The 18,743-nt window shown below is 41.8% G+C and overlaps 1 pseudogene; it reads right to left on the reverse strand.

The window, feature by feature from the left end:
* Window positions 1-360: 360 nt before the first annotated feature.
* Window positions 361-18,743, reverse strand: part of LOC106540003 (uncharacterized) — a 113,594-nt pseudogene continuing 95,211 nt past the window's right edge.

An 18,743-nucleotide genomic window follows, 5' to 3' on the forward strand; every position in this document is an offset into this window, starting at 1 on the left:
CCTGGGTCGCTGCCAGTTCCAGTGACCCAGGCCGCCAAACCACTACCGGTTCAGCCGAACCGGTCCGAACTGGTAGTAACTCACCTCTGCTTTGAAACCAATCACTCTCTTTCCATGGTACTCTCAAATACTGTAAATCTTTCTGATTATATGACTCTATGATCTTAATAAAGATTGACTGTATAATTAACTGATTAATCCCTTTTCGTCTGTAATGAAATTTGGTTTGGGTGAACAAAAGTCATTGACCAGAATCATTCTTCATGTTTCAATGAATTTAAATGTTCCCAAGGAAGGAAAATATTGAAGGAAACTTCCCAGCTGACAAATAGAAAAGTTATTTGTTCTGGAAAAGAAAATTTACCGTGTCCTTTTATCTCTTCCTACCACATCTTTCAAGTTATTTTTTTTCTTATTCTTCTCATTATTGAAGAAATTAGGCATCTTCAAAATTAAGAAAACAAGAGTCAAGCTTAGATTTGTCTTTTAACATGTAGATTGATCAAAATGTCCTGGATGAATCCACTATTCTGGATGGGTGTCACCCACCTTCTTGGGTGGAGATGGTCCCCTCCGGACAAGGAATGCAGTCGTAGCAGCAAAGTGGCTCTCCTTCTCGAGCCTGCTTGACAAATCCAGGACGACAACTTTCCACACATTTGGACTGAGGGAGAGACTAAGAAGGTGAACAAGGAGTGCCAAAGAAAATATGTTAGGACTCACCATCCATGGAAAATGGAGGTGGACATTAACATTAGCTAATTAATTTTTGGGCTTCATTTACTTAATGTTACTTAATGTAGCTAACAATCAAGACAAACAGTTGCATTCAAGGGGTTTTCAGATGAAATGCCCTCTTACTAGCCAACACCCAAATCTAATTATTATTTCCTCTCAAATTGTTCCTCATTACTTCAGATATCAAAAAGGACTTTTTTTTTGGATCTCACATTGGACCAGTCATTATGATTTTATGTAAACTGGAAGCCTTGGACCTCCTTCCTTAGGAGTTAAAACGGATTAAATTATACATTGAACTTCCAAAGCTTCCTCTCTCTTTCCCAGAAAAGCTGACAATCAAGTACCAGGGACTGAGAAGGAAATTTCCCACAATCAGATAAGTTTAGGAAGCTGTCATGAGGACTCACTATGAACAATCCTGCAGTAAATATGACAAATATAATAAACTAAGTTTGAGTCTAACCTTGTGAAGGAAATCCCATAGATTGACGTTGGACATTTTTGTATAAATATCTGAGTGAACATTTACTCACTCTGCATGTTTTCAGTCTCTGTTCAAAGCGGGAAGCTCTTATTTGTGCAGAAATAAAAAACTGATGAATCTCTTTCCTTGTTCCAGCATCATTTGTTGGACAGCTGAGACTCTGGCCAATACTTCCAATTACTCTGAGAAAACTATTAGGATTCTACTCTTCACATTCAGTTCTCAGGGAAAGTCATCCATCTTGGTGACTGGCCTTAACCCATTTGAAATATGTCCCAAGGATTTGGGAAGAAAGAGAAAAAGCAGCAATATTTTCCCCACCTTGTTGAGCAACTTTAGTCGTGACAGAGAATCTTGGTTGACAATAAGTTTCTGTTGTTCAAAACTGCCCAGTTGCTCTCTGATGGGATCTTCTTTGGAGAGAAACATCCAGCTTATGATATTCAGGTCTGCTGCTACATCTCCATTTTGGTCCAAGTACAGTTTCAGCAGGGAAAGATTGCACAATTCATTATTCTTGAGAAAAGGGTGGAACTAGAATGGAAACATCCAGGAATTTTAAAAGCAGAACATTTAGTTTCTTATCAGGGGTGAAATGCTCTGAGGTCTGCTACTGGTTCGCTTTGCGTTCATATACACTAGAGGCGCTAAGAAGCCTTTTGCAAAGGTAAGTAGAACAGCAAGGGGAGAACAGCAGGATTTCCTGCTTTCTAGCGAATATAAATCATCCAGCGCAGCTGATTGTCACACAGCTGATCGTCTGAACTTTTAAAAAACCTTTTTAAAGCATTATTTTACTACCCGGAGAACCAGTAGTTAAAAAATGCTTTAAAAAGTTTTTAAAAAGTTCCCATGATCGAAAGGCACAGCTGATTGTCGCACAGCTGATCATTGGAACTTTTAAAAAACCTTTTTAAAGCATTTTTTTACTACCTGGAGAACCAGTAGTTAAAAAATGCTTTAAAAAGTTTTAAAAAACATTCCCATGATCGAGCGGCACAGCTGTTTGTTGCACAGCTGATCGTTGGAACTTTTAAAAAACTTTTAAAAGCATTTTTTAAACTACCAGTTTGGGTGAACCGGCCCAAACTGGTAACATTTCACCCCTCTTTCTTATCCCATATGCTCTAGTCACATTTAAATCTTCTTTCTATAGTTGTATAACTTGTAACTACCCCGAATGAAGGAGAACCACTCATTATCTTTAAAAAAATGTTCAGCAAAAATTATCAGTCATACAATAACAATATACAAGTATATATTGACAGAATGTGTCAATTGTAAGGAACATTTTAGAATATTTCAGAAATAGCTTGAGCAAGGAAAATGTGAAGAGATTGTTCATTAATTCCTTGAAAACGATAGAGTGATTACCAAAAAGCATGGATTTGTCAAGGAGAAAGTTTCCAGGCTATTCTTCTTCCAGGTAGCCAGACAGGGAAATACAAGCACACAAATTAATTCTACTTTATTGGAGAGCATTAAAGTAATCCTACAAGTCTGCAAACGAAAATATATCCCATCAATGAAAGCCTAAAAAATTCATGAGGATTCTTTCTGTGTTTATTTCTCTGCCTTAGGTAGCTTTGTGTTCCCTTTGCTCCGACATGATCATTCCTTAGGCAGCATCTCTTCCCCAGGTCCCAAACCTATATGTTATTAAACTTCCTTAATAGATTGTGGGGATACTGGAAATATAACTTGACTTCATCAAAGTATGAACCAAGTATTTCCTGATGTGATGGCCTAGTTAAGCTAGAGCTGGGTGGTATGATAATTAAGTGATTAAAAAAATCTCCTTTAACATTTTTATGGAAGTGTAAAATACAATGAGATACAAAATATAAAAGTAAATAAGAAAATGGTGGGGAGGAAGAGGGGGAAGAGAAGTGAGGAAGGATAAGGAAAAAGAAAGAAAAAGAAACAGACTCTCTCTGTTGCAGTAAAATAAGGCATTAACATCAAATCACAACTTTTTGTTTTTTCATAATAATATGAGCAAGCCATTTCTATAAAGACCTATTAATCTAATTGGTATTAAGTGATAAAAAAATATTGTATTGTAAAAATTAAAGTAAAATATGTTTCAATGTTCCTCATGAAGCTGGGAAGTTATATATGACACCGAGTTTTTGGTTACCTAGTCTTCTCTAATTTCATTAATACAGAGGGGTAGTGTCTTTTGAAAAAAAAAAACAAGCTTCCAGAAAAATATTTATGACTTTTGGATAAAAGTACCTAAGTGAAATCCAATAGACACATATGTGATTTCTAGCAACTAAGACTTACTTCACAAATTATGGTATCTTGCATTAGAAAAAAGGAATATCACCTACACTGTAGATCTTTCATTAAGATTTCATTTGTATTTTTTTATTATATTCCCATATTTTTCTCTATGCTAGATATTATCTATACTAGTAGCAATGATAGTAATTTAATAGCTTGATGGTAGTCATATAGCCTATTTGATTATCGTGACCCGACAAATGCACCCACGACAAAAGCGCGCCGATGAAACCACGGCATGAAAACCGCGATGTCATCAACGTGCCCACAACAGTGTGCCGACAGAAGCGCGATTTAAGTTAAGGTAAGGGTTAGGGTCAGGGTCAGGTTTAGGTTTAGGGTTAGGGTTAGGGTTAGGGTTAGGGTTAGGGTTAGGGTTAGATTTAGAGCACGCTTCTGTCGGCGCGCTGTTGTCGGTGCGCTTCTGCACTCATTTGTCGATGCGGTTTAGAACACGTGGTTTTCTCGCCGCGGTTTCATCAGGCGCGCTTTTGTCAGGCGCGCTTTTGTCGGTGAACCTTTGATTATAACCCCATTAATAATGCATATGAAGAAGCATGAGGGATGTTAGACTTGTTAAGAATATTTGTAAAAATGATCTCAAAATCGTAGTTGGTTGCAAATTGAATGTGAATCAGCAGTGTGATGCTCATGGAAAGAAGGCAAATGCATTTTTAAGTATCTCAGCAAGTGAATGTTCTAGTTTGGAGAGACCCCAGTTCAAGTACCAGCTCCCCTTGCAAAGCACCATGCTTGGAGAAGACTTTGTACAAACATTGGATCTGATTTAGGGAAGCCAAGGAAGAGATCAAAGTGGTGGCTCTTAGCCTTGAGGAAACACAACAAGGAGAAGAACCATGTTGGTTAGTCCATAAGAGTTCAAAATATTTTCCAGCTAACACAATCACTTAACTGGAGAAGGGAGGAGACAGCACTCTTCCAATAACTGAAAGATATTTCATAGAAGATTTAAGATCTTTTCCCTGTTCAGTCTCCCTTCACTGATGGTCTTAATGCAAAGTTATCAGTCAGAAAATATTTAACATGTAATCCCACAAAAAGGAGGAGGTGGGCTAGATGGTCTCATGGTGTACTTCAAATGTTTAAATATAAAATTCTACAATGCCAACCCCAAACTCATACATAAAGGAATTTATTTAAAAGTGCATGAAACCTTTTAAAACATAGCAGTATTTAATATCAAATTATATAGCCATCATGCAGCTTTGGAAAATTTTCCCCCAAGTGTTTAGATTGGCTAAATCTTTTGTAGCACAAGGAGGCTACAAAAGATCCTCCTTCTCATTTGGATTCCTTCTGTAATGGAAGTAAGTTTGATGGAACCTTTTTTGGGATCCCATACCTGCCAGGGCTGCAGCCTTGTGGCCCTCAAACGCTCTTTGCCCTTTTTCCTTATCCTCCTTAATCTGGAGGAATATGCAGCATTCAAGGTGTGGGCCAGAGTCTTAACAACACTGTAAATATGTTGGTCATTTCGGAACCGGATATTATTCCTGTTCTCTTGGGTCATCACTGGCATTTTCTGCATGCATCTTTTCCGGAATTTGACAGAATAGGTCTTCTTTGAATAAGAACAGTGAAAAGACTGATCTATATAATTAGGATTCACAAATAGATTGGGTTCAGAGATATAATCTTTTGGTCTTGTTTTTTCCTGAAAATCAAAGGTATAAATACTATGGATGTGTTTGTAAAATCTGTGTCTTTTCAGTCCCAATTCCTTATAGGTTGAGATGATCCAGACTTTCCCTTCAATAGGTCCCGGCAAACCTTCAAGAATTACATGGACAGGAAAAATTCTGTCAGTGATGGTGCCATATTTTGTAAAATAAACAAAAACATTGACCTGCCTCCATTTAGAGATGGACTCCCTAATCCAATCTGTAAGTCCAGCCATTGAGAAACGTTGTGATATAACAACACATATTCCATTCGTGACAAGCATAGAAGTAAACGTCCTCATGAAATTCTCTCCCTCTTCTGTTTCTGGAGCAAAAAGGCCAATCAAGGTCCATCTGAAATGGAGGAGCAGTTGGACAATTGCTGGGTAGTGAATTCCTTCTTTCGGGGCCATCCGGTAGAAAAAAGGGAATTGATTTTTATCACTCAGAGCCTCCGAAGTAAACCCATAACTGATCTGAAAAAGAAGCGAAAAATGCTTTGTAATGTTTGGAGTCAGATCATGTTCAAAATATTAGTTTTAAAGTAAATCCTACTTCATTTTGATGAACATATTAGAATAGTCTAAGGATGACTAGACAATAGGCCATATCAAGATACCAAATATAAATCATTAATAAAGCCATCTATAATACTGGAATAAAAGAAACAAAATTAAAAAATAAGAATAAAGCATGAAAATAATATCTACGTATCATCCCTACAATTTACCACAATCAGACTCACATATGCAGATGAACTGAAGAATTTTGTTCAAATAAAAGGCTCTATTATGTGCAATTTTTGAGTTCTGACTAAACGAATATGTTGTTTTAATATGAAGTTGTTTATCTAATATACAGTCCAAGGTAACGATCTGTCTCTTTCTTAAACAATCGACATTCAAACAATAAATGTGTTACATCTTCTATTTCTGGAGCTCTACAAATATAAATATGTTGACCGAATGGGTCTTCACAGCTATTTTATCCACTCCTAAGACATTTCTCAGATGTTATGATTTTGTTTATTCTAGCAGAGATATCTGTTATCTGCCATCACCCTGCTTAATAACTAATTTCCACAACACTGACAATAATTTATTAAGACTGTATTACTATTCTTCTTCTCTTAATAATTTATTAAGACTGTATTACTATTCTTCTTCTCTTCCTTCCTAGCATCTATCTCTCCCCACTTATGACTATAACCATGTTGCTTGGATCTTTACAATTTGCATTGTTTTTATTTGTTTCCTAGGATGATTTGATAGCTTATTAGTAACCTATGACTATCACTGTGTTGTGTCTTTTTATTCTTGATGAATGCATTTTATTCTCCTTATGCACACTGAGAGCATATGCCTGAGTCCATGAGACATATTTTATGCTTTATCAGATGTGGGTAAGGTAATCCATTAGGATTTTTTTCATGAATGTGAGATATGTTTGCCATTGAAAATATAATTATTTGGTCTAAGATTATATAGAAAATATTAGTTTCTCATAACTGCTACTCCTTCTTTTTTGTATGGAAGATCCTTTCATTGGACACACCTCCGTACGTGTGCAGCATAAATGAGAGAAATGGTATCATGACAGGATCTCTGCTCTGATCCTTGGCTTATCCTCACTATGGATCACGATCACTAGCTATGACAAATACAATGGCCATGATGAAAAACAGCTCTTGAATTCTACAGACAAAATATGATTGAATCTATTGCTCACCTACATCAGCCCACTCACTTTACCAGATAGGAAAAACACACACACACACAAACCTGTGAGATTTTGTAGGTGCCTACTAAGGTTGACATCTGAATGGAGATGTCATTGTCAGCTCCATCAATAAGAGCCAAAAGTTTGTCTTTCCTTCCACAGCTGTAGTTGGGAACATTGGTTTCTCCAGTAGAAAGCATGTCTAGCAAGGCATCTGAAGTGCGAAGGGTGTTGAAATAGTTGTCATAGATGCTGTAGCCCAATGTGAGGTTGTGCAGGAAGTGGGGATTTTTGTTCACCAGTTGAGTGGCAAAAATGAAGCATAGGATTCTTGATTCATCAGAAGATAGCTTACTGTAAAGAAATGTTCATGTTATCATCATCATCATTATTATCAACTGCATTAGCAAAAAAAAGTCCGTCCGTCCGTCCGTCCGTCCATCCATCCATCCATCCATCCATCCATCCATCCATCCATCCATCCATCCATCCATCCATCCATCCATCCATCTATCTATCTATCTATCTATCTATCTATCTATCTATCTTCCAATAACATGGATATAAAATAATTCATGCACTAAAGTAGAACAACCATAAAAGCAAGAATATGGATTAAGAAGTGAGCCAGAAAAGCAATTCTGAAAGTCATCCTCTATTTTTATAAGGATGAGGCAACATCGTTCACCAGAAGCAGCTACTACCCTTTCCATAACTACATAAAAGAAAAGTCAGTTTTCAATTGATCAACTTAGGATGGAAGAGGAAGGGAAGATCTTCTTGAATTCTGTGTCTCTGTGTCTCAGGTTCTTTCAGGGGTTTCTTCTGCCCCATCCTTATATCTGACCCCTTTGCACAAGGCTAGACAAAAGAAGAGCGCTTTATAAGTCAAGATGATCCAAGAACTTACACATGTCCTTCAACTTAGGAATTAATGGAAGAAAGAAAGCCTGCCAGAAATGCAAATAGACGGAATGCAACTCTGTTACACCAAATGACTTACATATGATAAGAAATAGAACGAGAGTCATTGAATTGTAGCAGCTGCTGTGAAATTTTTGTTGCAGTGACAACCACACTAATGAGATGATCTCCTGGCCTGTAATAGATCAGTGGGCTTCCTTGAAACCACGTCTTCAAAGTCGGAGGACATTTGTTTCTGAGCCTCCCAGAGTTTTTCCGGCTCAGCAGAAGCAGCAGCAACAGAAACAAAAGCATAAGGTTCATTCCTTCTTGGGCCGATGCAGCCACTTCTGTTTTTCTAAACCACAAGATGTCAAGGAAAAAAAATATATCAAAGCACTCTCACAAGAGGGAAATGCCAGTGGCTTTTCTGATACAGATAAAGAGGAACCGAGCTTCGCATGGAAACAAAATTACATTTAACATCATAGCCCCCTGCCTGCCCAAATCTTGTACAAAGCACTCAGCTAACTGAGAAGCATTTATCTTTTTCTGATGCTAGAGCTCTTCCATGTGGCTTCTGTCTGATGTTTACATCAAAGGCAGCCACTGGAGAAGAAATAGAAAAGGTCCCAAAGGCTGAGATGGCAATAATGACAGTGAGAAACAACTTCTCTTCTGGAGGACATGAACTTCTTCCCATGGGCGGAGGGGACAGCTGGAGAACAGCATGTTAGTGAAAAATCATAGATGCATCCCTGGAACACTCTTCATTAGTGGTTCTGGCTCATCCTAATGGGACATGTTAGGAAATTCACTTCAACCCCAATGTGAAAGACTCACGTCTTTCTGGATGACATCTTCTCGCGGCTGAGAAGATGGCATCTTCTCAGCTGCGACCCCAGGGAAGGGGTGGGGAAGTGGCCGTCATCGTCCGAGGGTCTTTAGTTCCTCATAGGATCCCTGCTTCAGAGCTTGTCGGGTGTGAGTCCCTACTGATGAAGTTGGACCTTGGAGGTCAAGTGGGTTTGTTGCTAACGTACCTACTTCCCAACAGTGTTGCAACAGCCCTCCCCTCGCTCCTCGAGTCAGTAGCCGAGTTGGCAGTAGAGTTCCTCAGGCTTATGGTTCTGGGGGATTTCAACCTGCCTACACTTGGTGAACGCTCTGACGGGGCTCAGGAGTTCATGGCTTCCATGACAGCCATGGACTTGACCCAAGTAATTCGGGGTTCGACTCATTCAGCGGGTCACACGCTTGACCTTGTATTCCTCTCGGAGCAGTGGAGACGTGATCTAGAGTTGAAGGGCATTAAGACCTTGCCCTTGTCATGGTCTGATCACTTCCTACTAAGACTTGACTTTTGGAAACCAATCCCCCACTATAGGGAGGAGGAACCGATTAGGTGGTTCCGCCCCAGGCGCCTGATGGACCCTATGGGATTTCAGACGGCGCTTGGAGAAATACCTGACACTCTTGTCCACAATCCGGTGGAGTCCTTAGTCGCTGCCTGGAATACAGCGGCGGTGGGGGCTCTAAACCGGATTGCGCCTTTGCGACCTCTCCGAGGCAGCGGATCCAGGAGGGCCCCTTGGTTCACCGAGGAACTCCAGGAGATGAAGCGCCAAAAGAGATGCCTAGAGCACTGCTGGAGGGCCAGTAAATCTGAGTCAGACCGAGCACTGATGAGAGCCTTTATCAGAGCCTTTATCTCGTGGCAATACGGGCGGCGAAATGTGCGCATTTTGCTGCCCTTATTGCATCTGCTGAATCGCGCCCAGCCGCCTTGTTTAGAATAACCCGCTCCCTCTTGAAAGGGAGGGATGCGGATGACCCTTTACAAGGTAGAGCTGAGGAATTTGTTCAGTATTTAACGGATAAAGTTGCTCGGATTCGGACAGAGCTGGACTCCAATTGCACGGTATCAGCCGAGGGGAAGGTCTTGAGCATACTTTATGGATTGAGTTTCAACTTGTTTCTCCTGAGGAAGTGGATAAGGCCATGGGAGCGGTGAGTGCCTCCACTTGTATACTGGACCTGTGCCCCTCCTGGCTGGTCTCGACCAGCAGGGAGGTGACACGCGGCTAGGCCAGATGATAACTATGCAGATGATAACACCTCTCTCCAGGAGGGAATTTTCCCACTCCTCCTAAAGGATGCGGTGGTGAGACCCCTCCTGAAGAAACCATCTCTGGACCCAGCCATTTTGAGCAACTATCGTCCAGTCTCCAACTTGCCCTTTGTTGGGAAGGTTGTTGAGAAAGTGGTGGCCTCTCAACTCCAACGGTCCTTGGATGAAACTGATTATCTGGATTCCTTTCAGTCGGGTTTCAGGCCTGGTTACAGCATGGAAACTGCTTTGGTCACGCTAATCGATGATCTCTGGCGAGCCAGGGATAGGGGTCACCCCTCTATCCTTGTGCTCCTTGACCTCTCAGCGGCCTTCGATACCATCGACCATGGTATCCTTCTGCGACGGTTGCGAGAGGTGGGAGTGGGAGGCACCGTCCTTCGGTGGTTCTCCTCCTACCTCTTGGACAGGTCGCAGTTGGTGTTGGTCAGAGGGCAGAGGTCGACCCCAAGGCCCCTCAATTACGGGGTGCCGCAGGGTTCGGTCCTGTCCCCCCTTCTACTTAACATCTACATGAAGCCACTGGGTGAGATCATACGCCGGCACGGGATTAAGTACCACCAATATGCAGACGATACGCAGTTGTACCTGTCCGCCCCGTGCCAACTCAGCGAAGCAGGAGAAGTGACGCACCAGTGCCTGGAGGCTGTTAGGGTCTTGATGGGAGTAAACAAGTTGGCACTCAATCCAGACAAGACCGAGTGGCTACTGATGTTCCCTCCCAAAGATTGGCCAAGTATTCCACCTCTCAGGTTGGGGGTGAAATTATACGCCCCTCAGAGAGGGTTCGCAATTTGGGAGTCCTCCTGGATCCCCAGCTGACTTTAGAACACCATTTGTCGGCTGTGACCAGGGGGACCTTTGCCCAGGTTCGCCTGGTGCACCAATTGCGACCCTACCTGGATCGGGAGGCCCTTTAGACAGTCACTCACACCCTTGTGACCTCAAGACTGGATTACTGTAACGCGCTCTACATGGGGCTGCCCTTGAAGAGTGTTCGAAGACTTCAGCTAGTCCAGAACGCAGCCGCGTGAGCGATTGTGGGTGCACCCAGGTACACCTACGTCACACCTATCCTCCGCGAGCTGCACTGGCTACCCATTAGTCTCCGGACCCGCTTCAAGGTGCTGGTCATTACCTATAAAGCCCTACATGGCATCGGACCTGGGTACCTGAGAGACCGCCTCCTGCCGATTACCTCCCATAGACCGATTAGATCTCCCAGATTAGGTCTTCTCCAGATTCCATCTGCCAGCCAATGTCGGCTGGTGACCCCCCAGGGGAGAGCCTTCTCTGTCGCAGCTCCAGCCCTTTGGAACGACCTCCCCGTGGAGATCCAGACCCTTACTACCCTCCTGGCCTTCCGTAAAGCCGTTAAGTCCTGGCTGCTCCAGCAAGCCGGGGGGCTTTCAAAATATCCAGCCCCACGGTAACTGTGAATGTTGTGTATTTTTAAAGTGTTGTTTTGTTTATTTATCCCCTTCCCTTGTTTATTGTAAGCCGCCCGGAGTCCTTCGGGAGTGGTATACAAGACCAATAAACATCAACATCTTGCATCCTGTAAGGCCTGGCTTCTCTCCCTTATTCAAGAAAGTAAAGACTCTTGAAACTTGGCATTTCAAAAGGAATCTTTTATTGAAAAGAGGTGATAGCAGGGCAGATTCAAAGCAGGCTCTGAGGTCCCTCAGGGCATACAATTATATAAATAAAAATGCAATGGTGGTTTGTTCAAAATCGCTAATTTCCTAAAGTTCTTCACCGATTGCTTTGAAATTTTGACACAATGTTGCATTCGAATACGTGAATGCTTTTATATACATATATTACATAGATGTCACACCTGTGACAGATAAAAACATGATTTTTTTCTAAAAACATGCTTTTTTGAAAACTAGCGCCATCTAGTGGACGTAAAAGCAACACATGCTATACTAAATATTTCATGATTCCATTTCAATGTTTCCAGGGTCATCAGGGGTTTCTTCTGCCCCATCCTTATATTTGACCCCTTTGCACAAGGCTAGACAAAAGAAGAGTGCTTTATAAGTCAAGATGATTCGTCAAGAACTTACACATGTCCTCCAACTTAGGAATTTAAAGCAAAAGGGAAATCCTCTCCCCCAGTTCCAACACAGTCCACCTACTTCACTCTAGCACCAGTCTTAGTTGTTCTTCGGTTGTCCCAGCTTTGTGGCAGGCATCATTGTGATCAAATTCAGAAACTCGAAATTCATGGTTTTTAAAAAGAGGAAATGTTAATAAATGCTCCTTGGGTGCATTTTCTCAGCCAACTTGATAACAAACAATACAGAGTATTGTCCTTCATCCTACTAGCTAATAAAAATATTGGCATTCCTCCATTAAATGTTTTTTTTTACATATAGAACACCCATTTATCCTGTTGTGGTCTGTCAGCCACTGGCCCCTCCAGCAGCTGAATCAAATGTGGATGAGGTGTAGGAGTCAGGGTCAGCATCAAGGCCACCTGAGAGCTCCGAGGGGGAAGAGGGAATGGAGTTGGCAGAGAGACAGAGACAGAGGCAGAGCCCTCAGATGGAGAGTCAACAGCCCCCAGGTCTGGAGGTGGCTGATGAGGAAGAGGAGGATCAATGCACCAGTGCCTGACACACGGATGCGCAGAAGGCAGAGGAGAGGAAAGCAGTGGAAATCCGTGGGCCGATCTTTAGGAAGGAAGAGCCGGTGCTAGCAAAACCCCACCCTAGCTCTGGGGATAAAAAGCAGAGGGCGGAGATGAATAGATGTGGTAGACAACTATTCATCTCCCTGCTGGATAGACTTGTTAGCCTGCGGTAAAAGAGAAACTTTTTGCCAGGGCTGCTGGCGCTTCTAGTAAAGGAATCATTGCTTCAACTTCAGAGAGTTTGTCATGTTCAGGGAGCGGTGTCAGAACACATCCTAAGAAATTTCCACATTTGGAATATACAGATGATGTAATAATGAGCTCGAAGAATCTGGCATGTCACCAGTTCAGTCAATTCAGGGTATGAAGAGCTGTACAAGCATGGAATGGTCTCCCAATGAAGGATGTGGATTCTTCATACCTAGAGATTTCTATGAAAGGACTAGACAAACACTTCTGATATATGGTTTGAATGGCTTTCCTGGATAATGCAGATGGTTGATCTAGATCAGTGATTTAGAGACAGAGGGCCCAAACTGCAACCCACAACCCACTTATTTATTGCATGCCATAGGTTTGCCACCATGGGTCTAGATCAGTGGTCTCCAACCTTGGCAACTTTAAGACTTGTGGACTTCATGCAAGGCTTCATAGCCAAGTTTTGATCCCTTTGGATCCCTTCCTCGCCACTGGGGATCAGATGTTCCAAAATGCAGGGGCAGAAGACAATTGAATTGCGGCTGAAATTTTTTTGACTGATGGGGTACGTTTCCTGCCTGAACAAGTGGGACAGGCTGCTGTGATGGGGCAAAGCTGGTTCAATAGATAGCCAGGCTGTATGCCATGTGGGGCTCCAATATGTTGAATTGGACCAGGAAACAAACTGGCACCCAGTTCACTTCACAGAGCAAAGGTGTTATTTATGCCCTTCTTTGGGTACCTGGTATGGCTCGTACAGCCTCATTCTGCACCAGCTGAAGCTTCTGGATCATTTAGCAGTTAGCAGTTAGACTTATATACTGCTTCATAGGGCTTTCGGCCCTCTCTATGCGGTTTACAGAGTCAGCATATCGCCCCCACAGTCTGGGTCCTCATTTCACCCACCTCGGATGGAAGGCTGACTCAACCTTGAGCCGGTGAGATTAGAACCGCTGAACTGCAGACAACAGTCAGCTGAAGTGGCCTGCAGTACTGCACCCTAACCACTGCGCCACCTTGGCTCTAGGGTAGATCATGTAGAGTGCGTTCAATTGGGAGTTTTATTTATTTATATTTCATATCTCTTTACCACCGAATTCCCTCTGAGATTTTGGGTTGTATTGTATTTGTGGAAGCTTATTTTGTGATGTTGTATGTAGAGGTATCTGTTAATGATACGGTTGGATGGAGAGGTATAGTATGTTAGCTGTTCTGACCCCCCTCCGTACAGTGACACACGCCGACACAAGATTACTGCTAGCCAATTTATTCACAGTAATTAACATACGGACAAGACTTTGGCAGCAACCCAGACTTCCACAGATAAGAAATACACACAAGAGCTTCTCCAGCTTTAGTATAACGGTTGTGTCCTGCAAAAGTTCTCCTCCCAAAGTCTCTTCTTATATACTCTCTTGGGAGGAGCCTAATCACAACCACCTGGCCCCAATTATCTTCTATATCTCTGTAGTTGCTGCCGGCGATTATCTGCCCGTCTTTGCCTGGCATCCGGGACCAACTCCCTTAGCTCCTCCCCACTGCTCCAGGGCCTGACGTCCTCACCACTGCTCCAGGGCCTGACATCAGGGACAAACTCCCTTTGGCTTTCACCACTGCTCCATGCCTCAGGCACCTCCTGGTGGCCAACCAGCCTCTCTGATCCCTGCTTGGAGTCGGAACCCTGTCCAGGGTCCTCCACATCTTCCAGAGCCGACTCATAGGGTCCCTTGCTATCGGAGTCTGTTTGCAGCTCCAACGGCTCCTGCTGGGCCACAACAGTTAGACTTCTGTATTTTGGCTAGGGATACACGAGCGTGACATAACTCTCCGTCCAATCATATCATTATAGGGGACCCCTATATACAACACTGTAAGATAATTAACAAAAAAGGCTTGGGCACCTCACAAGAGGAAGCAAACACTCCATAAATTCTCCACAACAACAAACAAAAGCAAGAAGAAATGAAGCTTTGACTGTGAAATCTTACAGAGTTCTGAAGTTTTAATGGACTTTAAGACAATGGTTTTGAACAAACAAGAAAACAGGCTCTACTCGTAACATTAGGCCAAATTCAATGGCACTGATTGCTCCCTTGGCATTCGATGAGAGGCAGTTCTAGAACAGAATTTTTTATTGTCCAAAGGTGATTGGACGTAGAAGAGATTTGTCTCTGGTGGATAAGCTCTCAGTGTACATACAAGCAACAAGTGATAAATCAGGATCATAATCATAAGCTACAATCGTCATAAGATGCAACACTCAATGATAGTCATAGCACACAAAATAAACAACCAATATAAATCGTACTAAGATGCTAAATAAAGCAATCAACATAAAACACAAGATACATGCAACAAAGATAGTCATGAGAAGATAAGGAAATAGGTAATAGAAAAGATGAGAAGGATAATATAGAGCCAAGTGCCACCAATCTAGAGTGGCCAACAACTCCATTATCGTAATCCCCGACCTCCGGTCCTTCCGACACGCCCTAAAAAGTTGGCTTTTCCAGCAAGCTAGCCTGGTCGGAATAGAATAAAATATAGGATTAATTTGGTTGTTAATTTTAATTTGATTTTAAAAATTTTATTGTAAATATCAATTGGGGTTTTTTTTGGATACTTTATTTAATGTCCCTTTTAATTTTTGTAATATGTGTTTTCTTTTATGTTGAACACCACCCTGAGTCCTTGGGAGAAGGGCAGAATATAAATCCAATAAACCTAACCTAACCTAACCATTGCTCTGGGTGAAGCAGTCTCTGGAGACAAGAGACCATGTTGAAAGACATATATGTTGATTTATCTACTTCCAGATTTCTGGACATGTCCTGACAGGAAGGATCACAATCTCTATAGAACCATATCCCTAGGGATGCATCAGTGATTTCTCACTAACATGTTTGTCTCCGGCTACTCCCCTGTACATGGAACCTTGAAAAAGATTTAGGATCCCAGGAGGAGAAGTTGCTTCTCAGTGTAATTATATCACTGTCCAAATCTTTGAGACTTCTGCTGTTTCTCCAGTGGTTGTAAACATCAGAAGGAAGGGATCTGGCAACAGCAAAGGATAAATGCCACAAGTCACATTCAGGGTGGCCCACATTTTGGAGCAAGCAGGGGTTGCGTTCTTTAAATGTGCTGCCTCTGCTTTCCAGGTGAAACTCGGTTTGTCTCTTTTTGAACCAGGAAAGTCACTGGATAGTCCAGCTTATGAGAGTTCTTTAAATTGTTTTTATTTCGAAAGAGGAAAGGGATTGATTCAGCCCCATAAAATATGGAGCTTCTCTTTCTGGTTCCAATGCTGTTGGTGTGCCAGCTAGTCTCTATGAAGCTACAAGCGAAGTGCCCGCTGAACTACAAGCACCAGGATGGAGAGAAACCACGGAGCTATTACAAGCTAGGAGACCATCTCATTAGTATAGTCATCAGCGTATCGACCATATCGCCTATCATGTTGAGTTTTAACGTGACTCCTTCTGCTCAGTCTCACATGTAAGTCATTCAGAGTGGCATTTCCCCCATTTGTAATTCTAACTCTCTCATTCTTTTCTTCTTGTTCACTGGCTCCTATGCAGGGAGTCCTTGACTTACAAACAGTTCTTTTAGTGACCGTTCATAGTTACAACACCACTGGAAAAAGTGACTTGTGATCATTTTTCAAACTTACGGCAGCATCTCTGAGGTCCCCTAATCAAAATTCAGACTCTTGGCAACTGACTCTCGTTTGTGACAGTTGTACTGTCCTGGTGTGTGTCTGTGTGTCTGTGTGTCTGTGTGTCTGTGTGTCTGTGTGTCTGTGTCTGTGTCTGTGTCTGTGTCTGTGTCTGTGTCTGTGTCTGTGTCTGTGTCTGTGTGTGTTGTGATCCCCTTTTGTGCCCTTCCGACAAGCAAAGTGAATAGGGAAGCCAAATTCCCTTAACAACCATGCTGCTAACTTAACCAGGGCAGTGATTTCACTTAACAACGGTGGCAAGAAACTCATAAAATGGGGGCACAACTCATCTAACAAAACATCTCATTTAGGAACAGAAAGTCTGGGCTCAATTGTGCTTGTAAGTTGAGGACTAACCTATATTGCAGGACCTGTCTAATTTTTTTTTTGAACGGTTTTGATTCTTATGGCTTCTTTTATTTTGTGTAAGAGACACAAATCCAAAGTTGGAGCGGAAAAAAAATATATCCTGAAATAATTTCACATTATTTACCACTCCCCGTCCAACCCTGTGGTCATGATCTGGATACTGACTTTTGTTTAAAGTTGTGATGGTTGTAGTCTAACCAGCTCATATTTTTATAACAGCTTATTAATATTCAGTGCCCGAACCCTATATATATATATATATATATATATATATATATATATATATGTGTGTGTGTGTGTGTGTGTGTGTGTGTGTGTGTGTGTGTGTGTGTGTGTGTGTTTTTAATTTGTGCTGATAAATAAATAAAGGGAGACTAGTATAGATCTATTTCAAGCTATTTAGCTCTCATCAGCTAGCCATACCCTTACTGGGATTTGAACCTGGGCTATATTACATCCTAGGCAAACTTCTTAGCCATTAGGCCACAGGCTCTTTTCCATTATCAGCGAAGCCAGGGTGAAAGGTATCTATTAGATTTTTTACAACCCCTGGTAAGCCCCAATCATGGGAGGAAGCCAACTGCTTCCATCATCTGTCCATCAGCTCGTCACAAGAGTCCATCACGACAGAAACCCAATATTTTTACTGTTGCCTTTGTTATATTTGTGGTTTTTTTAAATTTGTGCTGATAAATAAATAAAGGGAGACTAGTATAGATCTATTTCAAGCTATTTAGCTCTCATCAGCTAAACGATGAGCCGATAGACAGAGAAAGGAAGCAGTAGACTTCCTCCCATATTTGGGCATACCATGGGTTGTGACACTAAATACATACATACATACATACATACATACATACATACATACATATAGTATTATCCTATATTATCATTTTCCTTTTATGATGATTCAACTTTAATGATGGAATAATATTGCAACCTGGTTACTGCACTATTAATTAATAACACTACATATTATGGTAGAACGATCTCCATCCCATCTGTTCAACACTCACAGATATTAAATAGTGATGGGTGACCATCATTTGCCTTGTTTTGGGGTAAGTCTTGGCTTAACACTCAGTGTGTGTGTGGAGAAATGAGGATTATATAGAATAAAAGTATTTTGTTGTTGCTGTTGGTGACGCTGATATTAACACAAGCATTTTTACACCAGTTCACCTTATGATAAGGCAGGAATAATACGATTTGCTTCAAATATTCAAGTGGCCAACAAAAAACCCCAGCTCCTGCACAATCTCACACTTGGCTACAACATCCATGACAACTATAGGAACACACTTGGCACTTCAGATGCCTTGCTGGATATTCTGTCCACAGGAGAAGCCAATGTTCCCAACTACAGTTGTGGAAGAAAAGACAACATTTTGGCTATTCTTGATGCAGCTGACAGGGACATCTCCATCCAGTTGTCAACATTAGTAGGAACCTACAAAGTCCCACAGGTTTGTGTTTGTGTTTCTCTATATGGTAGAGAGAGTGGAGTAGTGGTGGGTGAAGAGTAGCTCTAACCTTGCCTTCTCTGTGGAATTCAAGAGCTTGTTTTTCACTATAGCCATTGTAGATGTTATAGCTGAAGATTGAGATACACAGTGTGGAGGGAGGGAGGATTAAAACAGAAATATCCTCTCTCATGATACTTTTATTATGGCTTTGGAAACTTCCACTGCACACTTATGGAGGTGAGGAGAACCTATGTATTCAATTAAAGGGGCTTACAATACAATACAATAGCAGAGTTGGGAGGGACCTTGGAGGTCTTCTAGTCCAACCCCCTGCCTAGGCAGGAAACTGTATACCGTTTCAGACAGATGGCTATCCAACATCTTCTTAAAGACTTCCAGTGTTGG

Source organism: Thamnophis sirtalis, unplaced genomic scaffold (assembly GCF_051295495.1).
Source record: "Thamnophis sirtalis isolate CommonGarterSnake01/CBP01778 unplaced genomic scaffold, rThaSir2_p1.2 scaffold_3, whole genome shotgun sequence".
Lineage (NCBI taxonomy): Eukaryota > Metazoa > Chordata > Lepidosauria > Squamata > Natricidae > Thamnophis > Thamnophis sirtalis.